Source organism: Lissotriton helveticus, chromosome 2_1 (assembly GCF_964261635.1).
Source record: "Lissotriton helveticus chromosome 2_1, aLisHel1.1, whole genome shotgun sequence".
NCBI lineage: Eukaryota > Metazoa > Chordata > Amphibia > Caudata > Salamandridae > Lissotriton > Lissotriton helveticus.
Window position 1 is genome coordinate 77,039,336 of NC_136059.1, and position 14,301 is coordinate 77,053,636.

Consider the following 14,301-nt stretch of genomic DNA (forward strand, 5'->3'; position numbering starts at 1 on the left):
GTGTTTTACCCCCCAAAAGCAAGCCAAGGCTTCTCTTTCTACCACTGAGTAGTTCAATTCAGCCTTACTTAATGTACGTGAGGCAAATGCCACAATTCTCTCTTTTCCATCAATAACTTGTGACAGTGTCGCCCCTAATCCTTTTCAGCTTGCGTCTGTGGTGAGGATGATTCTTCTGTTATGTTCGAAGTTGCACTGATATGGGGCAGAAATTATGCTTTCTTTGACATCTGAAAAAGTCTGTTGGTGTTCTTCTAACCACTTGAAAGGAACATTTCTTTTAGTTAATTCTCTCAGGTTAGCAGTGAGCTCGGCAAAATGATTGACGTATTTCGCCATATATTCTGCCAGACCAAGGAATGATTTCAGCTCTTCCTTGTTGGTCGGTGCTGGAGCATCCTTTACGGCCTCCACCAGGCAGAACTTAGGTTTGAATCCATCTCTGGAGATACAATATCCCAGATACTCCACCGATTCTACACCTAGTTTGCACTTTTCTTTTTTTAGGGTGAGGCCCGCCTCCTTGAATTTGGAAAGAGCTTGTCTTAGGATCTGGTCATGCTCCTCTTCACTTGCACCGTAGATTAGGACATCATCCTGGAAGCATAGAGTCTTTGGTATACCATCTAGGATCCGCTGCATAATCTTTTGGAACACGGCGGCCACCGATGCCAGCCCGAATGGCATGCGGGAGAACATGAAAGTTCCCATTGGGGTGGTGAATGCCGTGAGCCTTCTTGATTCTTGATGTAGCTCCACCTGATGATACGCCATGGATAAGTCCAGCATACTGAAATGAGTTGCTTTCCCCATGGTACTTAGCATTTCATGGATGCGTGGTAATGGATGTCTTTCAACAAGGATGCTGTTATTCAAGTCACGCAGGTCGATGCACATCCTTATGTCTTGACTCTTATTCTTTCGGGCGATAACAATGGGGGCCACCCATTCTGTGCAATCCACCGGTTCAATGATCTTCAATTCTTCTAGTCTGTTTAATTCTTTCCTTAGCGGTTCCCACATCAAGTGGGGAATAGGTCTATTTTTGTGCACCACAGGTTTTGCGTTATGTTTCAATTTTATTTTATGTTGGTAATTTTTAAGCAACCCTAGTTCCTCTGAGAAGACTTCCTTGAATTCTTCAACAATATGCTCATAGTCATTTCCTGGGTTGGTGCACAATACTTGTTCCGGATGATTAGGGTCTAATTTAATTCCTAATTCTTTCTGGTGTTGCCATCCTAATAAGTTAGATCCTTTTCCCACGATGTACACCTTCCCTACTGTAGTGCGGTCTTTGAATGCAATTATAGGTTTGAGCATTCCCTTCATTGGAATGGGGTCTTTATTGTACCCACTAGGGTTTATGTCTGCTTTTGTCAGCTTTTTATCAACCTGTTCCAAAACTGATATGAAATCTGAATAGTTCACCAGAGTGAAAGGTGAACATGAGTCCGCAAACATTTTGAAGTTCTTCCCATCAATGTTGACTTCACACTACGGATACTCCTGTTTTTCCATACCCACTTCATTGACCTGTAGGATTATTTTCTTTACTTGGGCCTTGTCTTCTCCAGGTCTATTGCTCCAAGTTTTCTTAGGGAAGCATCCACATGATCTCGACAAATGCCCTTTCTTATTACACTTCCTGCACCATGCCGATTTGGCTTGACAGATGGGGTCATTTGCTAGGTGGTTGTTGCTTCCACACCTGAAGCACATTAATTTTGAACCTTCTGGATTCCCTGCATTGCTTTGTTCTATCTCTTTCTTATTCTGATTTTGGTAATTGTCGTTTTTTATTTTGCACACTTCACTTTCTTCTGTGTTTTTAATTTCTACCACCTTGTTATCTGTGTTGTTCATTTCCTTAATGCACATATCAGTGTGTTCAATTGACTTTGTGATCTTGATAGCTTCCAGCAGATCAGGTTGTTACTGTAAAAGTTTCTTCTGAATGTCTTTATTATTCGTACAACGTACCAGCTGGTCTCTAATTAATAAGACATTCAAGTCCTTGAAATCACACAACTTGCTAAGACCCCTTAGTATGGCTACATAAGTTGACACACACTCTTGTTTCCCTTGGACTCGACAAAAGAATTTATGCCTCTCTAAGACTATGTTTATTTTATCCCCAAAATGTGTTCTTAGTTTGACCAGTCTGATGTTATAGACTCCCTCATTATCGTCATCTTCTACTTCTGGTTCTGGTAGTGACTCATACACTTTTCTCCCTGTGGGACCCAAATTATGTAATAGGATGTGTTGTTTCCTAAATTCACTGAATTTCTCCCCACCAATTGCCACAAGATATGATTCAAAGATCTTTTCCCACTCTTCCCGTGGCATGTTTGGTTCCCCTATTTCATTTAAGAATGGCGCAGGTTGTGTCATACTTGCCGCTGCCATGTTGTAAACTTAAAACCAGAGTAACTGTTTACTTATGCAATTTTAACTGAATACCCCAAGTTTCAACTTGAGTTTTAACATGTATTTGTGACACACACAGGAAATCTTCCCTTAAACATTTAATTCCATTCAACGAGATAGGATTACTGTTTGTTTATCGTTCTATCTATATTTTCACTTATTTTCACGTTTTCACTAGCAGCATACTCTACTAAATATCACTTGTATTCTGGGTACTTATTACAATAACTTTTGCGAATATACTTGCTATTTTACCTTAATGTCATAACCTTTGTAAGCAAAAAGTGATAAGTTTCACTATGACTACAATTTACAACTATAAACTAACAAGATTATCAACATAAACTTAACACAGATATTGTAATTTCATAAATTGCAGTTGATAAGGATAATTGAACATGTTATGTTATGTTATGTTATGTTATAGTGGCTTTTGTAGAGCGCACGGCTACTCAAAAAGAGTGTCCCGGCGCTTTTAATTAACGAGGCTGCAGTGAAACTAACATAACACATTAAAAGAGAGAATTACAGATACAAAATAAAAAAATAAAACACAGGGGGCCTACTGGGAGAATAACCACGTTTTAAGGTCCTTTCTGAAGGCTAATAAACTAGATGCTCCCCGAAGAGACAGGGGCAAAGAGTTCCACAGTTGGGGCGCCAGTAAACCAAATGAGCGGCCTCCCAGGCGTGCTCGCTTCACTCGTGGAACGGTCGCCAGAAGTAAGGATTCTGACCTCAGGGAGCGCGCCGGTTGGTAAAAGGTGAGTCTCCTCTGGAGATACTTAGCCCCCGTCGCATGAAGCGCTTTGTACGTCAGAGTCAAGGTCTTAAAGGCGATCCGCTTACGGATTGGCAGCCAGTGCAAGGTCTGAAGCAGAGCCGTAGCACTGGCACGTCTGTTCAATCCATAGATTGCACGCGCCGCAGCGTTCTGCACAACTTGCAGCCGCTGTAACAGGTACTCTGGCAGGCCCAGGTATAGAACGTTAGAATAATCCAACCTGGAACCTATCAGGGCCTGCACAGTCAGCCGCCTGTGCTCCTCCGATAGTAGGGGAAGAAACCTCCGTAGCATCTTCAGGAGGCCGAAACACATACCCGACACTCCGAGGATCTGGGCCTTCATTGTTAACCCCGTGTCCATCTTCACACCCAAGTTCTTAGCCCATTGGGATGAACACAAAGGGGGGGCCATGTTAATGGGCCACCAGGCCTGCCACTCTGGTTCCACATCACACCCGAAGAAGAGTACCTCAGACTTATCGGGATTGCACTTGAGGCTGTGTAGATGGAACCATTGAAACACAGCCTCAAGGCAATCCCGGATACTCTCCCCCTCAAAGTCCTCTCCTCTCTTACACGAGAAGAGGAGCTGGGTATCGTCAGCGTACGATACGATCCGGGCCCCAAAAGACTCCGCTAAAGCCGCCAAAGGGGTCATGAAGATATTAAAGAGGGTCGGGCTCAAAATAGAGCCCTGAGGGACCCCGACTCCCAAAGGCGGCATCACGGCGGAATCTGGAGCGGCCCAGACCGTTTGCCGGCGGCCAGCTAGAAAAGAAGAAAACCAGCTGAGCACCGTTCCCCGAAGTCCTATCTCATGGAGTCTTGTGAGAAGACCATCATGGGGAACGGTGTCAAAAGCCGCCGACAAGTCCAACATCACCAGCATGGCTTTGCCCCCTGAATCCAAAGTCCCCTTGATTGTTTCGGAGACCTCGAGGAGCGCGGTCTCCGTACTAAGACCCGGGCGAAAACCTGACTGGGTGGCATGCAGAATCTCGTTCGACTCTAAAAAGTTGGAGAGCACCGTCTGCACGTGCTTCTCAACAACCTTCGTCAGAGCCGGCAGCAGAGAGATAGGCCGATAGTTGACAGGGGCCTTAGGGTCCAGACCAGGCTTCTTAAGCAGCGGGATGACCATCGCCTGCTTCCAAGCCTGCGGAACCACTCCCTGGCTCAACATCTAGGTGCACCTTGGTATTAGTCTGGCAGTATAAAGCTTACATTTGTTTTAAACTGGTGTTGGTATTATCAAAATTAACCTTAATGTTACCAATAACACTGTAATAGCGGATTTATTCAATTATTGTTAAAATGACCATCACAAAGGTTGACACACACAGGAAAGCTTCAAAACATTAAATGTGCGTGTCTCCGTAACGATGTGGTTGTTGTTTTCTGGGTATATCGGCCCTTAATTGCTGCAGCGTAGAAAGAGGCGGTCCGCTGAAGGCCATGAACTCCGCGCGTTCCTGACAGGATTCAGTTGCGCAGAAGACCCTGGTGGCTGGTTAAGAGTCGCTGCCCGCTGGTCGCTGAACACGCTAACAACTTGCCAAATGACTCCCGGGAACTTATTATGCCTCAGCAGGATCGGTTGGTGACATTTTAAAGTAGTGGGGCGCAAAGTGATGTGCATACTGCACCGTAGCGAGTGAGCGCAGCGAGCAAGTCCGAACCCCATAAGGGGGGTTTGGCGGGATAAACCCCCCCAAGAAAATCTTGAAAAAAAAGAAGAAAAATTTTGCATTTTCAAGCAAATTTGAGAAAGCAGGAAGGTTAATAAAGCAATTGTGAAAGTGCAGTTATTACATTAATAGATGGCATAACATAGGTAGCTGCTTATTCAGTATAATCACAGAGCTTCATACATTCCGTCCTATTACGCTCAGGTGCTGAATTCAGACTATAAGACTTTCATGAAAATCTCAGCTCTAAGAGTAGAAGAAGTTGCAAAGCAATTGTGAAAGTGCAGTTATTACATTAATAGATATTTAATCAACGGGAGAGTTAGGGTCACAAAGTCACTCTTCTACCCCTATTAATAATACAACAACAAAAGAGTGACTATACCTGTGAAACCATACGTGACAATTTATCCCTACCTAGCGATCTACACAGTGTTCAAAATGAGGAAGAAAAAATATCATAAGGAAAAGGAACTAAAAAAGAAACCTTATTTCTTAAAAGAACCCTCACTCACCCTAGTGGTGACATGCTTCATCATGGGGTTCCACAGGGGAGACCGAATGTCCCCCCTGTGTGCTGCGATGCCTGCAATTGCAGCCGAGCTGGGTTTTTTTTAAAGTTATTTTTGTGTGTGTGCTCAGTGATGTGAGTGCAGGATTAAAAGATCCCAGCTGCGCCTAAAAAAAGGATTTATTAATGGGCCAGCTGTTCACATTAAAAACAAGTGCGGACAACGTAGTGGTTTATATTAGAACCACAGTGTCCAGGTCAAAAAGGTCAACATGTTTCTGCTGTACTATGCAATATTATGCTCAGCTTTCATCAGAACCAGTGCATGAGATCCCCCGGGGGGTCCGCGCGCGCTAAGGCGCGTCCACTCCGTGAGGACACAAATGTAAAAAAGGTATTCCTTTTAACTCACGGTTTTACCCGTAATGTTTACTCCCAGAAATCGCCAGAATCTGTAAACAAACAAATTAGACAGGACAAACATAAGTTTTTTTTATACACATGTCATTCAATCACATTGTCAGGTATTGCCGAATCCTTATGACATTTATGTATAACGATATGCTATTTAGTATTGTTAATTCTTACACCCACTAGAAACTTTTGTACACCCCTGTGAGATATCAAAGGGGGGGGGTTATCTTTCTTCATTGGGCCAGCCTCGGTCCCTAATGTGCGCACTAGACAGAACTCAGAAAACAATTTGCCCGAGTGCCTACTATGGCGCCGTGTCTCCAATTGGAGTTTTAAAATTCAATGCGTCACCCCTCGTAAAAAATCAAACGACCCTTGAATGAAGGTCGGTTGACATACAATCTCAGGCCAGATGTAATTAAGACTAAGATGCGCCGTATAGTCAGACCCAAAAACACTTACATCACATGAAAATCACATGTGCCACATGGGCTGTCAGTGGGGCACTATCTTCACGATGCGCTCCATCTGAAAAGTTAAAGCAAATTAACCGGCGTGAATGTAAAAGCCGATCGCGAAAACACTCGTTACCAAAGCCTCACTGCAAACGAGTCAAGCTAAGTTCACAGACTTACTTTGTGCACACCGACTCGCCGCCGAAGACCTATTCCATAAATCACTGCAGCCCGGATCTTACCCGCCATTGAAACGCCGCAGCGTTATGAAGTGTACTTTCTGGATGGGACATTGAGCTACAGGCAATTGGCATCTGTAGCCAGCTGTTTGGCCAATGCATTGCCTTGGGTGAAAGCTGAAATCTATGACTACTTCCAGAAAGAGACAATTTCTAAATTTGCCTGACTTCGTTTAACACTTCCTCCACCTATTCTAATACCAAAGTAACGGTGACAGGGGTGCAGCACGATGTAGTCAGGCCCTTAAACTCTCTCTAAATAGTGACATAGCAGAAGATAGACTCCTACACGGATCTTGAGCAACACCATAGTTCATCGGAGCGGCTGCCTTGGTGTGGTCCATAGTTCTACGGAGAAACAGCGCAATGTGAGCAACAGCTGAACTAATATTAAAACACTGCGCCACCATTTGTACACTCTTTCTGTGATCTGACCCCTCTCTGAACAAGACCAGAGCAGGCTCTAGTGTTATCAGGCCTGCAGTATTATACGTCGATGTGTTTTAACATCTACGTGAACGTACTTGCTAATCTTGAGGGTGCAAAACTGCACCATCTGGCTCATGTTGGCTCCCCAGTAGTACGGCTGCTTCATCCTCGCTCTGGTGTTATCAGGCCTGCAGTATTATACGTCGATGTGTTTTAACATCTACGTGAACGTACTTTCTAATCTTGAGGGTACAAAACTGCACCATCTGGCTCATGTTGGCTCCCCAGTAGTACGGCTGCTTCATCCTCGCTCTCACGGGCCTGAAGTGCTTGGGCAGTGACTTGGGTATTGGGCCTGATTTGGAATATGGTTAAGATTTTATCCACAGTTACTTGTTCAGGAGGACTGAACACAGTATCCCATGCTATCTACTGCAAGCCCTACACTACAAACTCTCATCGACTTCCGGGAACTGATGGGAGGCAATGCTCTGGAAGTCAGTGGTGAACATCTATGGAATGGGGTATCTGAAGCCATCAGAGAGATGTCAGTGTCCACACAATTCAAAAGAAAACTCAAACATTGACTTCTTGTACCACTGGCAGTCAGTAGCTTCAGATAGTGGGCACAGATATAAAATATGTGGGGATATGTTGCGGTAAATTGTCAATTTTATTTTTCTGTGTGTGATTTTATTTGAGTTTTTTATGTTGCCTCTTCAGGTCTTGTAGTTTTATTTGTTGATGCGCTAGGCGGTAAACTTGATATTTGTGGGAGAGTGAACACTTGTGTGTCTCCTGCAGTGGCACAGGACAATATTGCGTGTTAATTCCAGTGGCTGTGGAACCCCCTAAGGCAACATTAATTGGCAAAAACGCTTTACTTAAGGTTGATGAGGTTGATGTGGGCGAATAGTGCAGACAGCGCAGAACTTCAAAAGACTGGAAATAATTGTTTACTTCAAACTTAGAAGTGATAAAACGTAAAATACCACCACATAATACATTTATTGCTACCAGTCACTATTTTATTAGACGTAACTAATAATAATCAATGCATCATTTCATCAATGATAAGTTTGAGTTACTCTCAGTACGTGCCCGTATTAAAAATACAGTTGCACAATTATTAATTCAATTCCACTATTACTTAACCGATTCAATGACTGAATCATTCAGTCTTAACAGTGTGTATCACACTACCCCAGACTCAGATTTTTTTAAAGAACGTTTTAGATAAGCCTGTATCGGTTCAATACAGTTTGAGTGTTGATGACAAATACCGAAACGCCAGTCCATCATACCATCAATAAGAAAAATAATAATAATAATAATAATCCACATTTGTAAAGCGCACAATCACCCGTAAGGGTCTCTAGGCGCTGGGGGCCGTCGGGAAGATTAAGCAAGCTATTGCCCAGAGTCACATGGTGCTGGGCTAACCTGCTGCCAGAGCCGGGGATCGAACCCTGATCCCCAGATTCCAGCGTCAGTCGCCCTGGCCACGTGCATCAGTACATAGCTGTCAAGTTATCAGCATACTTGTGTGACATTTTCATGCTTTCAGTGCACGTATGCGTGACATTCCAAGGCTTCCGAGTAACGTTATTAGTGAAACTTTATTTCGGCTACACCCATGCTCTTATGTTAAGGAAATTAGAAATATCAAAAATAGTCCTCTTTAGGGAATGTAATCGGAAACCGCCTTAAAACGGCAACAAAGCTTCTCAGAAGTGCCCTTTGCTTGGGAAAGAGTTTGGACCAGGACGGGCAGTAAGATATTTGCGAACTGTCCAAAATAAACATTCACAGCACCTATCAGTGAGGATATGCCGTCACTGACTCTCACATTTTAAAGATGGGGACCATTCCCCAAAACAATTTAAATTGTTGATTGTTCTTGTGGCGCAACTGTTTGTGCACCCATGGGTATGTGCGACTACTCCTTGCAAACACACAAGGAGGGTTCATGGGATTCCTCCTGCAGTGTGCGTGCATGGTTGTATGCATGTTTATGATATTGTAATACTCCAGAAGGGCACATATATGCTGGGCACTATGCATGTGAGTGGCTGTGTATGTGTGATCCTACTCTTTATACAAAGAGGATACAAGGGTCCTGGTGAGCTGCGAGTAGACTGTGTATCATGTGTTGTATTTCTGAGTGCAAGGAGGACACACTGTGTTTGTTTAGCCACACATGCATGTGCCTTGCTAGCTATCATACGGTCGAAGTCGCGCAGACCCTGGCACAGCCGATGTATTGTTATTGAGTTTGTGAAGTCTGTCGAACAGAAGCATGAGTGTACAGTGCCACTGTGCGATGAAAGTTTGAGCACGTGTTCTCAATGTTAGTGTGTGTGTGTGCAGGCTCGAGGACACCCACTGCACATGGCTGTGAGTGCACTGGGATCCATGTACCAGCCGGAGGAAATACCTAAATAACTTACTGGTAGTCTTCATTTCTCCTCATCCTACTCACTCTTGCCGTAGTCCTTAGACCCTGCCCGTGCTCTCACTACAGGAAACAGACTTTGGTCTAGTGGAGACTCGGATATTCTGGGAGTCTCCTTGGCATTTGGCACGCACGCTCTCCGGATCTCCTCAGCCCTCCTCGTCGCCTCGCCTGTCTGGTAATGATGACACGAATGCAGGCTGTGACCCCCTAGCCAATCCTGGCGTTGCATGCAGCGCCAGGATTGGCTGGTCCTGGACCAGCCAATCCTGACGCTGCATGCAGCGCCAGGATTGGCTAGGGGGGCACAGTCTGTATTTGCCCTGAATCGCCCTGAATCCTCCCGGCCCTGGCGGCCTGAGCAGCACCCCTGGGACCCGCTGGTACAGTGCGCTGTGCATGCTCGAGCTGGCCATAGCCAGGGTTGGATTGGGATTAAAAATCAGCCCGGGCAAGATAAACACAAAGTGGCCCACATTTTCCTATTGCCTTCGCAAAACGCTGCTTCGGCGAACTTTTATTAGAAAAAAGGTGTGTGGGGGGGGGAGGGGTAAAAAAATGCGCTGACTAGCTTGCACTGGAGAAACACACCTGAATACAAGTGAGGCCACTTTTGCTCCGGCACCCTGCCCCGCTCAATATGCATATGTAAATGGACCGGCCCCAGCGAGAGAAAGGGAGTGACACCTCTGCCCTCTGCTTTTTAATCTTTAGGCTGTTCTCACCGTTTTCTGTTTAGATCTTTTCTTATTCTTGCTGTGTTGTGTTATTTTTATCTTGAGTTGCAGTGGAAAGCGCCGGGACACTCTTTTCGAGTAGCCGTGCGCTACACAAAAGCGTTATAACATAACATAACATAACAAAAGGGAGGTAATTGAGGCCACTCAGGCACCCACTGGGCTGCTGGTGGCATCAGAACAACGAGCAGAAACCGCCAAATCGCCCCCAAGACTGCTCAATAAAGCAGCCCACTGCTGGAACTGGACACCGGCCGCTCGGGCATTGCCCGAGTGCCCGTGTTACCAATCCGACGCTGGCCATAGCCCTGTGTCACTCAACTTGAGTGACACAGGGCTACACCAGCCCGAGACTTAGATGCCGGCCGGCAGCTCAGCCGCCCCCCACCCCCTGGCTTCAGCGGCATGACACTGGCAAATGCAATTGTATTTTGCCTGCTTAGCGGGCGGCTAAGCAGGCATAAATACAAATGATTTTATTTTACCAATAGCGTGCGTGCGTCCATGTGGCTTAGTGGGGCTACGCCACCACACCCCAATGGACACACCGCGCCAGTGCCACACTGTCTCAAAGGACAGATACGACGGAAACCATGCACGGCATTCTCAAGTCTTAATCTTTTCCTCCTGACGTGATGCTTAAAGGCTCCGCAGAAGCTTCACAGGCAAGCTGACTGGCTAAACCTGCGCGCTGTGATAATGGGCTCTCCAGCAGTCTCACACACGGAATGACAGAGTGTGAGGATAGAAATATGTCGGCAACTTGAAAGGTATATGGGACACAGACCGGAGTTACGCTGTGACCCTTGACGTGGTGAGTTGGCTTGGCTACGCAATGTGATGATTAATACTAAGCTCGTTTGACATTATTCATGTTAAAGTTTTTCTTCACTTCTTAATCATCGTGCCAATAGCTAGAGCGCTGCTAGTTTCTCCTTAAGTTTTCAATAGTTTATAATTTCAATCCATTAACCAGAAAGTCTTTGCCCTGTAAATTTTTAAAAGAGACCTCACCACCAGTTCACGCCGCTGGATGTTGCTAGAGAAGAAGCACTTCTGCCATTCATTGTCCGTTTTTCATTCATATGACTCCCTTATCTTCTTCACTGCCAGAGTTATTTTCTGCCTGAGTTCATTCAAAAGGGGAGGAGCAGGAATCTGTCCCCTTCCACAGATCGTCGCCACTGTTATAAAGTCTATTTTCACATAAGAGACTTGACAAGTGGAAGTTTAACCCCTCCCATGCTGGTGACGAACCCCAGTCGTCACGCTCCGCAGTGCTCGTGTGCGGATGACGGCTGGGGTTCGTCACGGCCCGCCCTGTTCTTTTGTTTACCGCACAGCGGAAAAATCGAGGCCGCAGCGAAGGGGTTAACTGCCTTTATTCATCCTGCTCCACTTCTCCAGCAGTCGCACTGTTCACACATGAACATTCTACGGTAGCCTTCACAGGTGGAAGGTTCCACTAGGTAAGAAAGCACGGGGGTGTAAGGAACTTACCAAAGTAATACACAAAATAAGTATACAGGAAAAAATGCCAATTATAAGATTGTAACAGTTACACTTCACCTGAGCCAGTAAACACTCTCAAGGCTGATCTAGGAGCACTAGGATTGCATTGGGCCAGCAGGGTGTTGAGCACAGGAACTGCAACCGTGAGCAAGTGGTGAATGATTTCAGATTGTAATGGGTAGCAATCATGAGACTGGTTAGTAATGCGAGACTGTGAGGAATATTGAGGGTGACACTGTTGTGAGTGGTATTAGAATAGATGGAAATGGTGCTGTGTTATTGTTAGCTTTGGTGAGAGCGATAAATCATGTGAGCAGTGCTGATGAGGATTGTGAGGGTGATGTTATTGGTGAGACACTGGTAAGTAAAGTCACTGTGTGATGGATGGGAATTGTAAGGCTGTGGTAAGTGATGCAAGAGTGGAATGTGCTGTGATGGTGAGACTGTGAAGAGCGATGTGCTTCCCTAACTTGCTGGCATCATATTGTTTGAACACTTAACGTCACTTGGCTCTTACTGGACCCTCCTCATATGTCGCTACACACCACACTCACACCACCCACCACCGCCTCGCCATCTGTGCCCATCACACTGTTGCAGGCCTCATTTTTTAGCACAGCCACATTATCGCAATGTCACAGTGGCTGTCACAAGTCTCACCACTGCTCTCCGTCACATTCACATCGCTCACCATCACAACACATCCCCCTCTTGCACTACTTTCCACAGATTCATCATCACAATTCATCACACTTCCATAGTCACTATCACTCACCATTACAACACATCATACTTTCATACTCTTTATCACTCACCATTACTACCCATCACATTTCACATCGCTCCCTATGGAGCTAGGTAGCACATTGTGTGCCAGCCTTGGGAAATTACTAGAATTCACTGTATTGTGTTAAATACAGCGCATTACTGTTCTTTCCCTGTCACGCAGCGCAGCAAGGTGGCTTGCTGCACTGCGTGACTGTTTGATAAATATGTTTCATAATGTATTAAACAACTGGTGATGCTTTAGTGCCAAACTACAGGTTGCAGATTCAGCCACTGAATACTAACTAGACAGGTCTGAAAAGGCCAGAGAGCTCTACCACACTTTACTAGACTAGGACAGACTCTCTAGTCCACCCTATAGGCCTTAAATAATCACATAGTCTGAGCACCGATATCATGTAAGGGGAAAACGGATAATTTTAGCACTGCCGCTTAGCAAACCTCGTCACTTAAACTTTACGAACAGCAACTCTAAGAAAGAAGAGTCTAATGACTGTTTACTTACTGGTAATATTCATTACTCTGAGTCATAGACCTACCTGTTACAGTCCTTACATACATGAGCGATAGCTCCACCCCAGAGACATTCGAAGCTGAAACTCCCTTGCTCCCATCAACAACCCTCCAGGCCACACACCCACCCTGTGGCACATACCCCTCGACCTTACCTTGCAACATCCTGTACCACCAAGAACAAGAAGCTGAAACAGGAAGGGAGGGATGGGAATCAGGACTGTGACGGGGAGGTCTACAACTTGGAGAAATAAATATCTCCGGTAAGTAACTGTTCATTACGTCCTCGTCAGAACTCCCTGTCACAGTCCTTACACACATGAGCAGATTCCCAAGAAAGAATCAGCTTCAACAACAGAGCTGCAAACAGACTTTTTTAAAACAACAAGCAGCAAAGTTACAACCCTTGCACAGAACACAACACCGCATCTCCAATACTGGCAGAACCAGCCCTACCCACCACCAGGCGATAATGGGACATAAAGATGTGGGGTGCACTCCAAGTGCGGCCTTGTAGATTTCTGACATATGAGCCCTTTGAAATCAAGCCCAGGAGGCAGCCATCCCCTGAGTTGATCTCCCCTGTATAGACCCAGGCACCGGCATACCACAGGATTCATAAGCTGCCAAGATAACCCACTTCAGCTACCTATTGAGAGTAATACCAGAAGGCTTTAGAAACTGACCCACCAGACCAAAAGTCACAAAAAAAGAATACACTTTATGAAACGGTTGGATACAAACCAAGTACACCGCAATAGCACGCTTAACATCCAGATATTCTCCTCTGAATGTGGATCAGGACACAAAATCTGAAGCACCAGCTCTTTCGAGCAGTGAAGAGATGAAGGAACCTTACGGACAAAGGAAGGGTCAGGCCAGAGAACCACCTGTTCCGGAAAACACTTTAAAAAGGGCTCCGAACAAAGTAACGAGTCCAACACCCCAACCATTCTAACTGAGGTAATATCCACCAGGAAAACCACTGTGATCATCAAAAACCTCAAAGAAACCTCCTCCAGTGGCTCAAAAGGAGCAGACAGCAAAGCTCTCGTCGCCAACAGGAGATCCCAACCCGGGGAAAAGGATTTCACCACAGGTTTCTTGAAAAAACAACTCCTCAACGTCCAGGACACCAAGGGCACAGCAGACTCACAGGCAGGACCCCAAAAGGCCCTTACAGTCACCCACTGAGCTCTCAGAAAGGAAACAACCAAGCCCAACTCGAAACCATCCTTCAGAAAGTATCAGACATGCACAGCATCCACCGTGAAGGCAGACCATTCCTTACCCACACATCAACCCTGAAAGGACACAATTCTGGGCATAATGTTTAGAGTAGA